At 52.5% G+C, this 16,853-nt stretch overlaps 1 long non-coding RNA gene across 2 annotated transcripts; it reads right to left on the bottom strand.

Annotated features, from left to right (window-relative positions):
* Window positions 1-366: 366 nt before the first annotated feature.
* LOC116668247 lies at window positions 367-13,551 on the bottom strand. Of its 2 annotated transcripts, XR_004325327.1 has the most exons (6): window positions 11,912-13,551; window positions 11,022-11,091; window positions 10,118-10,217; window positions 4,859-4,985; window positions 1,972-4,049; window positions 367-1,057 (listed from the first exon to the last, which is right to left on the bottom strand). It is a non-coding gene; the product is annotated as an uncharacterized LOC116668247 (long non-coding RNA). The 2 variants fall into 2 exon arrangements; XR_004325326.1 differs by having other exon boundaries at window positions 11,022-13,551.
* Between the last annotated feature and the right edge of the window lie 3,302 nt (window positions 13,552-16,853).

Here is a 16,853-nt window from a genome sequence, read left to right as displayed (position 1 = left end):
CCTGATTGGTGCAGCGAGTGAGTCTCCGGCTTTATTTATACAACCTTTTCTTCACGACTCTACTTCATCCGAGTTGAGGGCTGGGGCCGGAGGCAGCCTCCCCGCATGATAAGGATGACCAACGGGGCTCTTGTACTGACTGGCTTGTGCATCCTTGGATGGGCCATTGGCACAGACACTTCTGTATGGAGCACCCACCAGGTGTGCGACGTGATTTTCGGAAACCTCCATAGACGAACAAGACCTGCAGCAGCTCAGGAGGACTGGAAGGGTGAAGGCTTTGAGATGAGCCCCGGGACGCTGGGCCTGGGCCCTCGCTTTGGACCTTCTGCTCTGAGTGGTGGACACCAGTCTGGAAAGCGAGGATGCCTTTCCAACTGAGGGGTAAGAAGGGGTTCCTAACTCAAGCATCTTCTTGGGTAAGGGCAGAGGGACTTTCTGGGACCATATTCTTGAATGCTCCACCCAGGATGTCTGAGAAAGCCTATGGAGAAAGACTGAGGCACAAAGATGGTGGGAGAAAGGTCTTTTCCCAGTGTCATGGAGTTAGTTGCAGAAGGTTAAAGTTGGACGTGGAGGAAGTCCAGCTTCCCCTGCAGAGGGAAGTTGAGTCAGCAAATGTGGGCGGGGTCCAGGAGCTGCTGACCCTTCAGGGTGATGTCAGGGAATTCGGTGGGGGGAGCCGGGGGCTGGGAACAGAGAGGGTAGCCCGGCAGAGGCGGGGGATGTCCAGACAGCACCTTCTGCCCAGAATAGCAGCTTCTGGTGTTGGTCCTCTGTTTGCCAGTGGCATGAAAATGCTGTCCGACTTGTCCCCTGGGGCCTCTTCCTGGCAAAAGCCTGTCTCCTGGCAAGATGGGAAGTGATGTCACACTGCACACAGGAGCCTGCTCTTCTGGGCCTGTTCACGGTTGTGAGCCAGTTCAGAGACTGATACCTCTCGCTGTCCTGGACCCTGGACTTCCCCCGGGCAGAGCCTCAGTGCTGGTGGCTGCTTCCTCCCATTGCTCACTCGAGTGTCTCCACCTTGGAGGCTGCCCTTGGAGCCTGCATTGCCCTGGGAGGGGGAGGGAGGAGGCAGAGGGGGAAGAGAAGGAGATGGCAGGGGTCATGGGGCCTGCAGACCCTGCTTCCTGCTGATGTCATCATTTGGGGGGCCTGCCCAGGCCCATGGCTGCCCCAGAACTGACACCAGGAGCCCTCCTGCTCAGCCTGGGACAGGCGCAGCGCTGCGGCTGCCAGTCTTCCTGCCAAGGACATAGGGACAGGTGGCTCTCCGGGGGACCGCCTTCACCCTCTGGGCAGAGCCAACCGGCCGGCTGAGTCCCTGGGGCTCCTCCAGGTACTAAAGTGCAAGGAAAAGGTGGGGACCATGATAACAAATGGTGGGCCTGGATTTCAGCTAGAAATGGGCCACTGGGGGTGCTCACCTGGTAAGGTGGCTGCACTCAGAAGATAGGGAGTACCAGGAGGCAGGCGGGGGATGTGGGGAAAGACCCCAAGATGCTGCTGGGATCCTGGGGCCCCAGGACCAGATCCTGACCTATGGTGCTTCTCCACTGACTGCTTTTGCTTCTCACCCAGTGCAGAGTCACCAGTTCCCCTGCTGTGCTCATTTGGCGCAGATCTGATTAAGGATCAGAACCTGTCCTCCCTCTTCTGCATGTAAACTTTAGCTCCACAAATGAAGGATGCTTCAAAATCATCTGATGTAAGCCCTGAGCTCAGAGACGAGGACAGTGAGGCCTAGAGATTAACCAATTTGCCCAAGGAGACAGGAAGCTCAGGGCAGACCTGGGAGTCCCCAGGATATGTTTCAACCTGCCTGTGGGACAAGGATGAAGTGATCAGTGCTGGACTCATCGGTGGCCCTGACTCAGGTGACCCACCCCAACTAGGACAAGGTAAGGAAATTGGGGACCAGGAGGTGACACAGACCTGAGGTCCAAAAGACCATGGGGCAGAACTTACTGGACATGGGGCAGTGCTGTTCTGGGAACTGAATGCCGCCTTTGAGCAGGTTTGCAGCACCTCTGGTTTACGATTCGCACTGGATGAAGTGTCAGGGGGAGAAAACTTGGGGCTTTTTTTTGCCGAGTTGTTCCTCTTTGCAATTCTGGGAAACCAGGGCCGCCTGAGCCTGGCGTCTCCCCGTCAGGTTATTAGCGCTGTAACTCATGCGTCCTCCAGCAGAGGGCGCCTGAGGACGCGGGAGGGAAACCGGGCCCCTCACCGCGGGGCAGGCGATTTGCTGGATGGGGATAGTCTTATTGGGTGCCATGCGTTCAGGAGAAGAATTTTCCAGGATTTTGTTTTGACTGATAAAACAGAAAGTTTACTTAGAAGTTTCCCTGCCGTTCTGGATCTGTGTCATCTCCTGGGTCCTCCCACATTTCGTTTTGACCTCTTTGAAGGGTCTTGGGGAGAACAGTGGGGAGGGTGGACTGGGCCCTTCCTTGTTCCCATTTCTCAGAGTAGGCGTTACGAGCCACGTGCGCATCTGTTGTCTGAGGAAGCTGAACAAAATGCCCAGGGAGAGCTGACCATCCTTGAATAGGGTGGCAAAGGACCGAGGCAATGGCCCACCAGCAACCCTACACTGGGCGTTCCGGTCCATTTGCAGGATCTTGGGTTTCAGGTGGGGCCTTGTGCCCACCCCCTTTTAGGGGAATGTTACAGAATGACAGTAACCATCCCAGGCAGAGTCTACATGAATCAGCCACTGGGTTTGGCCTCATTTTTTTCCAACAGCCGCTCCCCCGATGGTCTTTCTGTCCTTGTTTGGGGGTTTCGGAGTCTCAGCGCACTTCCGGGCCCAGTGAGTTCCCTCTTTCCTCCCCAGCAGTTCCACTTGTTTAATGCTGATTTGGGTTTGTGAGTAGGACCAATCTGAATGCCCAAAACACTAAAATGCTGCTCACTAGTAACCTTCCACAACGTGGAGGTGAATTACCATGATTATCTATAAAGTGGCCGATTTTCCTGTGTCATGGGATGACCTTTCCTCTCTATGGCAAAATGTGTTTTTTAGCTGGCAAGCTCTCCTGCCCAGCTGGAAACTTTTTAGCTCTCCAGTTGGGGCAGGTGCAAGACTGTGTCGTAAGCACTACACATCTTGTTGATGTAATGGCTGCAGGGCAGGAGAGCTGCCAGACCCCTTGTTAAGACATGGGTTGACTTGACAGAGGTGGAGGAAGTTAACCAAGAAATCTGACTGGGGCCATCTCAGATGGGACCAATAGGCAACACAGAGCTTTTTTACTTTGCTGGTGTAAAATATTATTTCTCCCCCAAAATTCTTGATCATTTGGTTCAACCCAACAAGTATTTACTGGGCATCCACTGACATGAAAATCAGAGCTGTTGAATAGGTACAAACAATATATGGCATGATACTTGCCTTTAAAAATTAATAGCATTTGGTGTGGGGGGGTGGTAATAGCTCAGAAGGTAGAGTGCATGCTTAGCATGCACAAGGTCCTGGGTTCTAGTTCCAGTACCTCCATTAAAAAAAAATAGCATTTAGGAGAAAGGGGTAAATTAGAAATTTGAGATTAACAGATATACTGTCGCTATATAAAACAGATAAACAGCAAGGACCTGCTGGATAGCACAGGGAACTATATTCTATATCTTATAATAACCTATAATGGGAAAGAATCTGAAAATATATATGTGTGTATGTATAACTGAGTCACTTTGCTATGTACCTGAAACGTTGTAAATCAACTATACTTCAATTTTAAGCAATCAGTCGCTTTTCCCTGTATGACCATAGAGTTGCAAAGCACCAAAGGATGGGGTCACTTCTCAGTGACAGAGTTGATGGTTCCAGTTCAGTCTTCTCCTGGCTGAGTCAAGGCCCAGTCCAGAGTGGACACTCAGACGTTTTGCCAGTGTGCTGGGTCACTTGAGTTTAGAAGCTCGGCGAGGGGTTGATCTGTCCCATCCGGGGCTGATTCCTATCGTGGTGGGCGGGTCACTTGCTTTCTTGGGGTAACTTGCTTTGAGGTTGTTCTGTCTGCTGTGGGTGAGGCATCTGGCCTGAGCTGCGTGTTCAAAAAGAATTTTTAGATCTGTAAAAATATCATTTCTAGTAAACAGTGCAATTCTCTTGTGTTTTGAGCTGTGTATGTGTGTGTTAAAAGCATTCCGTTTTTAAATTTTAAATGTTTAAAATGCACTTTTCTAATCCGGTTTTGACATTTCTTCATTCTGTAAACTCCCAGGTCCCCTGAGACATGGCAAATGGCCTGGATGCCTCGCATCCTCTGAAGGGCCCCACCTCACACCAGGCACTGCCCCTGCCTGGTCTGAAGGTCACCTTGCCCTGCAGCCCCAGTGTTGTAAATAGTCCGTCAGGGCCTCAGGGATGCCAGGCGTCCTTCTGAGTAATAAATGTGCTTATTTCACAGCAGGGAGTGGACCAGGCAGAAGTGGGGGTTTTTTCCTTTTTAAGGTACAAATTGGGTTTTTCTTCAAAACAGGAGGTGTGAGATAGGGCTGGCTCATGGTAAAACAGTGCAACGGGCCCCACTTGGCTTTGACGCGGCCCCACTGGCCTCCCAGGCTGCCCCATAGGCTCAAAGGGACTCCAAGTCACCAAGGAGCCACTACCTTGCGCCTCTGCTCAGCCTGGTGACCCGAGCGCCACATTCCTGCTGCATCTGACATGCCTCTCTCTCCCTTCTACCCTAGAAGTTTGCAGATTCTGTTGGGGAAACCAGCACACACAGGCCTCTGGAAGGCACAGACTCTCTTGGACATTTCCTGGGACTGTAACACCTTCGCTCAAAGTGGAGGCTCCTCCTGGGAAAATCACCCTTTGGAGAGAAGGTTGAGGGAGACCCGAACAGACCTGCCGTCACCTGCAGGCTGCTTCTGTGCGCACCTGGCCCCGAAGTACGCTGGCTTTCACAGCTGCTTTGCTTCTTGGCTTCTCTAGGTCCCCAGAGGCCAAAAATGGCTGCTCTCCCAAGGCGTTCCTGCCGGACAAATGGGAAAGACCCAGCTCCAGCAAAGAAGTCCTGTGAGTGCTCTTTATCTCTCCCAGCTAGGAATCCGGATGCTTGCAACATGCAGTTTTCTGAGGGTTGTGCTAAGCTTTCTTCCTCTTTATAGAAAGACATGAGTGACGCTCGTCTGTGGCTAAGTACAGTGAAAGGGGCGATGGCTGCAAATACAGAACTTGGCAATATCCGCCAAAGGGACTGGGGGTGAGGGTTGGTGTGGCTGGCCAGAGGAGAAGGGGTTCCACTAAGGACAGTGACCTGATGGTTCATTCATGAGACACACCCCTCTGGTCCTCATGTTGGAAATGTTCGTAGATTCTAGGATCTGGCTGCCTCTCTTTCTGGCTTTCTCGTGGACCTCGGCTATCCTTGAGAGTACACTTTCCTTCTGTGGGCAGCCCATTCTGCCAATGACTGTGTCTCTTTAACATCTGCCCCGCTTCACAGTGGTCCCACTCATCCTCGGCATTTCTACAGCATTCTCCACTCGACACTCTCAAAGCCGAGTGTGGAATTCTGCTCAACCCACCCTCCAAGGGCTGATCTCTCTTCTATAGAACAATCCACATTTCCTGCTGGCATGGGTTGACTTTCCCCCTCCTTTTTTTTTCCCCTTTCTAGTTAATAGAATAACATGGTTATCTTTATCAGAAATAAAGTGCTTATGTTAATATTTTCTGAATTAGGAAAGAACTGTCACTTTTTTCCTCCATGACCCTTTGGCTGTAAGAAATGAGTATTGTGAACATGAGCCTAAGGACCAACTTTGTACTGTTTCCTCTAGTGTCTTCCTGCGGGCCCCAGAATGGAAACTGGCTTCATGGTTACAGCCTCTGGTTCTCACTGCCCACTGATGGTGGTGGTGGGGTGACCGAGGATGGTGGATGTGGGCCCCCAGGGTCTTGGTCTGGTTCCTTTGGTCTCAGGGAGAGGGGGGAGGACTTCTTGGTGTGTTCTAGGATCAGCAAGGAGGCTAGTGTGGGACAGAGTCAGCAAGGGGGAGAGTAGTAAGAAGTGAGGTCAAGGGTCAGTTGGGGGCTGGTTCATTTGAGCTTTTTAGGCCACAGAAGGGACTTTGCTTTGACTTTGAACAAGGTGAGGTGCCACTGAGGGTTCTGAGCAGAAAAGTGACATGATCAGTCTTCATTCTAAATAGATCCTCCGGGAGGCTGTGCTGAGGACAGACCCTGGGGAGCAAGGGTCCAGGGAAACCAGCTAAGAGGCTATGCCCGTCATCCAGGCAAGAGAATGATAGTGGCTTAGTCCAGAGTGGAAGCAATGAATGGGGAGAGAAAAAGCAGAGAAGAGTCTGGATTCCGGCTGTATTTTGAAGGTGGAGCCAGCAGGCTCTGCTGATGGACCGGACATTGGGGGAAGTGAGACAGAGGTCAAGGGTGAACTGCAAAGATTTTTGCCAGAGACCTGGAAGGATGGAGTTGCTGAGGGTGGAGACGGGGGAGACTTCAGAGGAGAGGTCTGGGGAGTCAGGGTGGAACCAGGACTTTAGTTTGGGATGCATCACATCTTCAGATTCCTATTACACATCCACAAGACTGAGTTAGCCATTGGCTATTAAAGTCTGGAGGTCGTGACTACAGATATTGATTTGGGAGTCATCAGTGTATAGATGTGAGGGGTAGGCATTGAGGCTGGATGAGATCACCCAGGGAGAGTGGGTTGGTGAATGGAGCCCTGGGGTCTTCCAACACAAAAAGGGTGGGAGCTGGGGAGGAACCAGCAGCGGAAACAGAAGGAGTGGTGGGTGAAGTTGATAAGAACCAAGAGAGAATGGCACCCAAAAATCCAAACAGAAAGGAAAAAAAGAGTTTCAAGGATCAGGGAGGGACCAGCTGAGTTAAATGATGCTAATGGGTCAAGCAAAATGGGGCTTGGAATCGACCACTGAGTTTAGGAACGTCGTCAAGGTCATTGGTGACCTTGGTGACATATGAGCAGAACAAAAGCAAGCTTCAGCGCTGCCTCCCTCGACCCAGTGGGCAAGAAAGAGGATCTGTCAGATTTGGGCTCGTGGCAGCGAAGTGGGCGGGCACTGGCCCAGCAGCCTTCAGGTTCTGAAGACCTCCTCGGTCAGGGGATGCCCGTCCCTGCTGCCGTAGGTCTCAGCAGGCGCAGCTGCAGGGTCAGGGGCCTGTCCTCTTGTCTCCAGTGATTGCGGAGAGACAGCCTCCAGGCCATTTGTCTGGTTAGGCCAGCCAGGCCCCGTTCTGGTCCCACTGGCATTCAGCACTGGGCTGCCCAGCAAGAGTGACTCATCAGACCTTTCCAAATTTTTTGTCCAAACTCAGTCACACGACTACCTTTCAAACACCACCCTTGTGCTCATATTCAGATTGCTGCATTATAATCAGAGCACGTCAGCTGGCTTGATTTTGAAAGACCTTCAGCCTTCAACTAAGTTAAAGGACAGTTTGGCAACCAAAGAAAAGTCTCCTTACCATGTTGTGTTTGGGGATCCCAGCCCCCAAAAGTGGATGGTCATGGAGACCCCTATCAATACCTAGTTTGCTTCATGTAATAAACAGTGTCTTAGAGTAAACATACTGGGTGGGGAACCATGTCCTAGGTCTCTTTCTCATAAGGTCTCTCAACATAAGCCAGTGTGTGATACGGCCTAGTTTTGTAATCCTCTGATGCTCTGGCTAATTTGGGATAGACTTCAGAGCTGCACTGTCCAATACAGTAGCCACGAGCCACATGTGCCAATGCCATGGGGAACTGAACGTTACATCTAATTTAGTTAATTCATTCCAGCAGTCATGTGTGGCTAGTAAACTGGACAGCAAAGACACAGAACTTTTCCATCATCCAGGGCAGCTCTACTGGACAGCATCACACCATTTTTAACCTTTTAAGTTTGATGGGAGGAGGGGGTAGAGAGAGAGCAGTCAAGGAATCTTCTGAAACTTTGTGTGATGCAAGTTGTTGGGTTTTTTCCTTGGAAATTCATCAGAGTCTCAAAGGATTATGTGACCCAAAAAAGATTATGAACCATCAGTCTGGAGTAGTAGGTAATATATATTTAGATATAATATTATGTATAATATGCCATGTATTATATAATATATATGTTGTGCAGTAGCAACTGGTGAGGCAGAACATACCTTTTTATTTAATGAGAGAAAAGTTGGGTACTGCCTGTTTCTGGCAGTGGAGTCCTGGGGCTGTCTAGAGCAGTCTTTCTTTGTCCTCAAGGGTCCCTGTGATGCTGGGTTCTGGGACAGGATAAGACTGGAAATCTTTAGCTGAGGAACGGCTGTAGCCGGGTAGAGCTGTGCTCCCTGCCCCCGGTAGAGTGTAAAGATTGCTGGGAAAGCGATTGGAAATTCACAGTGCCTCAGGGACAGGGAGAGAGGAGTCCCAGAGCTTTGGTCTGTCTGGGATGAACTGGGATGACCCAGTGAGATCAGTTGACAGGAGGGACCACACCTCAAAAGGTGAGTTATCTGAAGCCAACCCCAGGATTAGGAAGTCCTACAGAAGGGGATGGTCTTAGTGCCCTGGTACAGGGTGCCTTAGTAGCTTATATGGGGGTTGATGGCAGCCTCGAGCCAGAGCATCTGGGCTCACATCCCACCTCTGCTGCTAACTAGCAGCATGACCTGGGGTGAGTTATCTAACCTTAAGAGCAAGGGTTATTCTGAGTGTTAAAGAAGTTAGTATCTGTAAAGCATTTGGGCCTGAGTCTGGCCAAGGAAGACCCCTCCTCTAAGTCCTGGGGAGACCTCCAGACAGGTGACCTGACGAGCCAGACCTCCTCTGAAGGGGTGGCCGGGGCAACACCAGGACTGGCAGCCTTGGGATGGGCTGCGGCTCTGGGGGTTCTTCGCGGGAGGGTGGGCCCTTGTCCTTCTCACAATTCCTTAGGACAGGAGCTTGGGGCCATTGTCCTTTTAAACATTAAAGGAAACTGGCCCTCTTTTCCTCTGTGAGCTGGAGAAATGGGAGGTAGCAGTTCCATGTATTTATGAAAGGTGCAGGTAGCAAACATACCAGGCAAGTCTCACTTTCCTGGACTCAAGGTCAGAGAGTTTCCACTCATCCCACCAAAATTGGAGGGGGTTCCCTGTGTGCCTGCCGACTTTGTCAAATCAAGCCCCTGTGTCCGGAGGTGAACTGCCTTTGAGATGCAGTCGAGGTCCAAATGCCACACACATCTGCTGCTTACAGCGGCTGGGGGATCAGATGAGATCGCGTGGGTAAAACACGTAATAGTACATAACGTATATATAAGGGCTTGATAAGTGGCAGCTAAATCATGTATGTATGTGTATGTATTAAATATCCATTGTTCTATTGATCAATCAATTACTCCATAGACAGATAGCGCCTAAAAATAAGCTGACCTCTGTCTCTCTTCAATGAGGAACAAGGTGGATTTGATGCATAAGCCAAAGAGCAACTTTAGGAGCTGGGGAAATAAAAGAACCTTAAAGCTTAGTTAAAATGCAGAGTCAGCATAGCAGTGAGTAACCACTTAAAAATAATTCTCCCCTTTGTACAGCATTTTGACTTCTCACATTTACTTGCTGTGTTTTAATCCAGTGGTGATTTCTTCACGAGCCCTACAAGCTGAGCCTCCCTATTCAGAGATGGGGCTTTGCAGAGCGTGCTCGCTGACACAGGGGCTCTGTAAGCGCCAGGCGGGCTCCCTGGAGCACTTCACATGCTACACACACACGCACACTGGCCCGTCCGCCTTCCCCCCACCAAGGAGCTCTCTGATGTTGGGGCTGCAGTGGAGTCCGCCCCCCGCCAAGTCTCCTTCCTGCTGCAGGATCCAGTCCAGGGCCCTGTGTCCCTGCAGTCCTGTCATTGCGGGCATTAGAGACAGGCTGCTGTGGCCTCTTGGCCACTCGCCCCTGAGATGGCCACAGTCAGGGCCCTCACAGAACAGCTATAGCCATAGGATGCCCGACCCTCCTGTACCACTCAACCTGCAGTTAGATCTGCTAAGTCAAGGGAGTCAGCATTCAGGAGCGCCGGGGCTTTCAGACAACCGGCTGGGTTCATGCCGTGTATTCTGACCAGGAAGGAAGAATGGTGGCTCTTTTTTTTTTTTTCCTACTGAGATATAACTTACATACCATAAATTTCACCATTTAAAGCACGCAATTTGGTGGTCTTAGTATCTGGTCAGCCCTCTGTATCTGGAGGATCCGTAGCTGTGAAGCAGCCAACAGCGAACTGAAAAAAAAAAAAAAACCAAAAAATTTCCAGAAAGTTCCAAAAAACAAAACTTTAATCTGCTGGTGCCAGCAAACATAGCATTTACATTAAATTTACAACTATTTACATTGAATTAGGTATTATAAGTAATCTAGAGATGATTTAAAGTATACAAGAGGATGCGCATAGATTATATCCAAACACCATCTCATTTTATATAAGGAGCTCGAGCATCCACAGATTTTGGTATCCTGGAAACAATCCCCCCTTGGATACGGAGGGATGACTATATTCACAAAATTGTGCCACCATCACTATGATCTATTCCCAGGAATAGATTGTTATCTTTTTTTTTTTTAATTCACATTTTTGGACAACTCAATCCATAGGCCAACTGGGGAGTCCTTGGGCTTCTGTGGCTAAATTTAAGACCTGAATGCCTCCGCAAATGCACTGTTTTGATGCTGTGTGTGAGGATGCAGGTTTGGCACAGGATGGCAGGGAGCGGGGGATGTAACTCGGACTTTGTCCATGCTACCCCTGTGGCCCCAGTTTCTCCGTAGCCCTCTTGCTTGTAAATCAGGGGTGTGTGTACGTCTGGGTGCTAGATGGATTCTAGGGGAAACACAAATGAGCTCAGCATCCTTGTGCCTGGCAGTGTGGGGAGAGGTGACATGGACTTTGGCATATGGTGAGGCTTTTGTAAACCAGTCCTCACTTATGCAAAAATAACTAAAGGGAAAAAAAAGAGGCCTGGATATGGTTTGGCCTCTCTGGATAGAAAAGTGGGTGAGAATCTGGTTATTTCAGTCCTCGAGTTACCAAAGTCTGGTGTCTCCCACGTGTACTCAATCAATCTGGTAGCTGCCCAGGTCAAGGCATTTTGGTGGCTCTGAAAGGAAAGCAAGAAAGGACCAATGAGGGAGGAGGTCTCAGCCGGAAATACTCGCAGGTGTCTATATGGGTGGAGTAGGGAACGTTTGCTTCTTTGGGCCTGGGGCTCCACAGAGGTTCCTTAGACGAGCTGTTGAAGGCATGGAAATGCCTGCTGCATGCAGGAACTCCACAGGCTGCAGTCCTCACAGTTACCCTGAGGGGCAGGGCATTCATTCATTCATTGCACAATAGTTACTGAATCTGTACCATGAGCCTGGTACTGCCTATTCAGGCGAGGACGCCGAGGCTTGGAGAGGCTAAGCAATTTGCCAAATTGAGGCCAGGTGGCAGGTGCTTAAGGCATGAGGCTTGGGGGTCAGAAAGTCATGGATTTGGGTCCTGGTTCCACCCTACTCTCCTTGTGATGGTGGCCAAGTTTTACCTTTCTAGTCCTTGATTTCCTCACCTGAAAATGGGGCAATACTAGTGTCTATCTCAGAGTACTGTTCTGAGGATTGAATGGGGTTATCTGGGGGAGGGTTTTGGATGCCTGGTACACTGAGCACTCAACCTGAGTTGGCTGTTATTAATATTATTATGGCTTGAGGTCACACAGCAAATCAGGATTAGAACCCCCTTTTCCCTTCTGTCATCTTGTGCTGTCTCCAGAGCTATCACCCTTATTGAATCCTCTTGTCTTTGAGCATCTGCAGAGGCCTTCCTCATCCCACCCACCCCATGGTGATGGCCACTGGGGGTAAGGCTCTCCCCAGCACTGCTCGTGTGAAAAAGGTAGTCCTGACCTGCAGCTCTGCAGTGCACCCTGGAATTCTCACCTGCTGGCTGGCTCTTTCCTTCTCTAGGACTGTTTCTCTAGAAAAAGTCTGTGAACATGGGCTCCACACAGACTCATATGTGTGGGCCTCAGGACTGTCATCAGGCAAATGGGGACATCTCACACCTGGCCTCCACCTGCTCCCTCCAGGGTGCCCAAATGTGATCACACACATGGGCAGCAGCTGCTTTCCTGTAGCTGCTTCCCTGTTGTCCCCCAAGGACCACTTTCTCCCAGTACAAGTCGGATGAGTCTCCTGGGGCCAAGAAGACCTTCCCCTTTCAGCTTTGTCCATGTGGAGGAGACAGGTGTCTGTCCGTTTGCGGTGCATCTCGGCGGGTGCTACAAGTGTGTCTGAGTGTGAGTCTATGAACGGGGTTTGATTCTGAGGATGCAATTTCTGTCCTGCAACGACCCTGAGAGCAGTAACACTTGCAGAGGGAGGTCTGGGGGACTCCTCTTCGGAACTCCGTACCTGGGCGCGCGGGCTGCAGGGCAGTTTGTCGCTCAAGGGTCCTAGGTCTGAACCTGGTCCGACTGGGTGCGGATTTACGGTGGTTGGGGGAACGGAGTGGTGACAGGAACCCCTCCCCACAGCAGAGAGGTTGTCTTCAGGGCCGCCCCTGCACGTGTGTCCCCATCAACCCGGAAGGCGTCGCGCCCCATGCGCAGGGCAGCGTGGAAACGCCGAGTAAAGAGAGCCGCGCACCTCGCGGGCTGTCGGGCGCCTCCCCGCAGCTCTGCGCCGAGGCCCCGCGTTCAGCCGGGACGGGAGCACTGAAGGCCGGCGCTGGGGGCTACGACCGGCCCCTTGTGTCAGTCGAGCCCTGCCCGGCGCGGCCCCCGCCCGGCGCACCCGGCTCCTGAGCGCCGCGTCTGGGCCGTGCCGGCCGCCGGCCTCTGCGCCCCGGGACGTGAAGAGCAGTCACTCTGGCGGCCCGCAGCGCCGGGACTTGGGGGCGCGGTGAGTGGGGGCGGCGCGCCCGGCCGGTGGGCGGGGGCCGCGGCGGGGGGCCCGTTTCTGGCACTAGAAGTCTTTTCCTGTCTCCTTGAATCGGGGCTGCGTAGGACCTCCGAGCTCTCCGAGCTCTCCGAGCTGGCAGTGTCGCGGGCACGACAGGTCCAGACCCAGGACACCTCCTCGCCCGCGCCGGGGACGCAGATTTTTCCTTCCCTCTTCTCGGGGAGAGGCTGGCGGCCTGGGCTTCGCGGCGAGCGTCCCCGTGGTTTCTGTTTGCTTTCTTACAGGGCCCTCTGGATCCGCCCGGGCTTCGGTCCGGCCGCGGAGGGGCGAGGAGCCCCCGGGAGGTTCGCGATGGCCGTGGAGTCCGGTCGTCGGACTCCGGAGCGCTCCCCGGGACCCCGCGGCGGACGGAGGCGAGGGTCCCTGCGCGATTCGCGCTGTCATCAGGGAAGCACCATTCCAGGCAGGCGGCGGAGGGCCCGGGGGCCGGTCCCCGGTGCCCGGGGGTACCCGCCTCTCGGCCGATTGCGTTCGGCCGCCTTGCGGCGCGCCCCGCCGCCGCGCCCCGCCGCCGCGCCTCGGGCCTCAGGCAGCGCGCACACCCCACCCCCGACGTGATCCTGCCTCTCGCAGCTCTCCCGCCCCATCCAGCGCGGGCTGGCGCCGCCCCCACCCGCCCCTCCTTGCCTACCTGGGTCCTTTTCCTGTTCAGATGGAGGAGATGCCGGCGCCCGATCCGTCTAGGGTGAGTCGACTCCCCGGATCTGGAACCGGAGAGACGCGTCTCCCGCCCCGGGGCCGGGTGATGCGCGCAGGAGGGAGGACCTAGAAGCGGGCTCTGCCTGGGCTTGCCTGGGCTTGTTCAGAGCCAGGCTGCTTCCCTCAGTGACCGCGCCGATCTGGGGGGATTTCAAGATTTTGCGGGAGCCCTGGAGCCAAGACCCGGGGAGGTGGAGGCTGGAAGCGCGGGTGACCTGCTCGCCCCGTCCAAGGGCGAGCCCAGGTAAACGCTTGAGTTTTCGGTCTGTGTGAAAGTTGGTAAAGTAGGAGGCGGAACTGGATCAAATACTTTAATAATAGTAATAATGGGAAGTCTGTTGAATTGTGTGGCCTCCGAGTCATAGAAAGAATTTCCAAGAAGCAACAAAATGCTCTTTGATTTCATAATCTTTGGAGAGAAAGGATCCCTTTTTTGGGTTTTGCATGGCTGGTTATTTCTTTCCTCCTCACCCCACATCGTGGGTGCATCAGGGCTCACTGGTCTAGGAGTGGACATGGGGACTGGTTTTACTGCCGCTGCTCACCCACGTGGTACCGGAGCAAATACCTTGACCTCTTCAAAGTGGGTGCATTGAAACTAGTTCCCCAAGGTGGTTGTGAAAAGTCTCATATGTGAAAAGTGCTTTGGTCGCGAAAGTAATGTTACGTAAGAAGTCAAGTCCGCCAGCTCGCGTTTTAAACAGAGGAACAGGAGACAGGGTTCCGGCGGCTTATAGTCCTGCAGACTAGCCTCCCCTCCCCTACTCTGCCTCTCTCCCCCGTCCCCGCACCCCCGTCCTCCCGCTGTGGAAACACTGTCCAGCCTGGGAACTGCAGGTCAGGATGAAGACAGGGAAGGCGAGGGAGTGAGCCTTCAGTGGTTCATCCTCGTGGCGGGGAGCAGCCGGCGGCAGTGCGTGGATGCCCCTTCCCCCAGGTTCGATGGATGAGGCTAGCAGTGAGGACAGGGTACCTGCTTCCGTGCCTTCACCGTTTCTGTGCTTGGTGGGGCACAGGGAGCAAGGGGACGCCGTGGCTGGGCAGAAAGACCCAGGGCCTGTGCCCTCCTGTTGTATCCACACTGGTCTCCTGCAGCTGAGAGGGGTGGGGAGTCCTGGGTAAGCACCTGCAGAGCTCTCTCACAAATGCCAGGAGTCATGTCAAGGGGGTAAAATGCAAACTGTGAGTCATGTGGGGCCAGTTGTGCCTCTGCCCCCAGGTCTGAGAGACCTTTGGGACAGACGGCCACTCCCCTGAGCCTCTGTGCAGCAGTTGCTGAGATGGGTGGGCTGAGCAGGAGGGGAGGCTCCTGTACTCGCTGACATTCCCCTCGAAGATCTACCCAGGAGCAGAGGGCTGATGGGGCAGCATCCGCTGGTACCCCGGGGCCCATGGGCATCTGTTGCCCTGTGAGTTAGTGGCCCGTTTTCTGAGTTTCCCAAACCTGGGGACTGGTCTGGACTGTCCATCTCTGTCCAATCCAGATTTCTCTCCAGCCTAAAGAATCCCCTGGTTAACAGGCTTGGCAGCCCCCAAGGACTGCACTTTTAGTCCTCACCCCAGGCCCTTGGCACTCTTCACAAATCAATAATGGTGGGGGAGGGTATAGCTCAGTGGTAGAGCGTGCTTAGCATGCACAAAGTCTTGGGTTCAATCCCCAGTACCTCCACTTAAAAAAAAGATATTAAAAAAATTAATAATGCTAAACTTAGACCAGCCACCCAGTCCTTTCCATCATGCCAGGCAGCTCCACCCATTGATTGTGGAAGCTGATTGCCTTCCCAGCCCTGAACCTGCCTTTGGAACCTGCCCTGAGCTAGGAGGTATAGGAAGATGAAGGGATGAACAAGATGCTGCCTCTGGGTGGAGGCTGCTCAGCCTCTGGTTAGAAAAGATCAGACATATACAACAAGAAAGTGACTAGCCAGGACTCATTCATTCATTCAGCAAATATTTATTGAATCCTTGCTATTTAGGATTGAGAGTACAGCAGTGAGCCAAATAGGCAAATTCTTGCTTTTGTGGAGCAGCTGATCTTCTGATGGAGAAAACAGGCAATAAATGCACAAAATAAATATTTAAAGCAATGTTAGGTTGTGATAAATATGACGAGGGGGTTGGAGGTGAAGAGTGCTGGGGAAGGGGTGTTATTTTGCTGGGGGGGGGAGTCGTCATTGAGGTGAGAGGAGGGCTTTTCAGATAGAAAGGTCAGCCCATGTAAAAGTGCATTTGAGAAATTTGCAAGAAAGCCAGTGAGGTGGAGGTGAGTGGTACCGGTTAAACCTGGGCAGGGGCTTTGCATGCCCCGAGGACTTAGCATAAAATCCAAAGGGTGATGTTCAGCAGCCTTTGGAGGGCTTTGAGCTGCAACCGTCCTGATCTTATGTTTTCAAACAATCCCTCTGGCTGTTGTGTAGCCATACGCACAAGAGTGGCAGCAGGGAGATCTGATGGAGTCTGTTCCTCAGTTCAGCTAGAAACCACATCGGCAGGACGGGGTTTGCAGCCTGGAGGGAACAGAGGCAGTAGGTTTTGAAGGTGGAGCCAATGGAATCTGCTGCTGGACGGACATGGGGAGATGGGGCAGGAAAAAAAAAAAAAGAGAAAATAAAGATGACTTCAAAGTTGATGGCTTGCAAAGATGCATAAATCATTTACTGAGACGGAGAAAACTGGGAGGTGCCGGCTGCAGGCTTTTATGGGGGATCTGGAGTTCTGATTTGACTACAGTAAGTCACCTGTTGGACACTCAAGTGGAGATGGTATTGGGTGTTGGAACCTGGAGTGGAGGAGAGAGGTCAGGGCAGGGGGTTCGCAGTGAATAAGATGGTATCTGATTCCGCAAGACTGGGTGGGATTGCTGGGGGAGTGGGTGGTGGAGGTTTGAGGGAGAACAGAAAGTGGGAAGTAGTCATCTTGGAGAATGGGGAGAGAATGGACAAGGGAAATGACACAACAGTGCCTGATGGATAAAGATTTGTTGAGTGGATGGATAGATGGATGGATGTATACATGCACTGCTGTGGTGCTGAGTGTCTGAAGGCCAAGTAGGGGATGTAATAGGACTAAATTCTCTGGGATTTCAGGAACTCACAGGGCTGGGGAGAGGCCAAGGCAGCTTTGTGAAAGTAGAAGGTATTTGATCTGAGCCTGGGAGAGCAGCCAGGGTCCTGAGACGGTTGAAGAAGGAATGGTAAATTGAAGGGAACAGCATTAGCAC

The sequence above is a fragment of the Camelus ferus genome, chromosome 13 (assembly GCF_009834535.1).
Source record: "Camelus ferus isolate YT-003-E chromosome 13, BCGSAC_Cfer_1.0, whole genome shotgun sequence".
Taxonomy (NCBI): domain Eukaryota; kingdom Metazoa; phylum Chordata; class Mammalia; order Artiodactyla; family Camelidae; genus Camelus; species Camelus ferus.
This window is presented reverse-complemented; position numbering and strand designations above follow the sequence as displayed.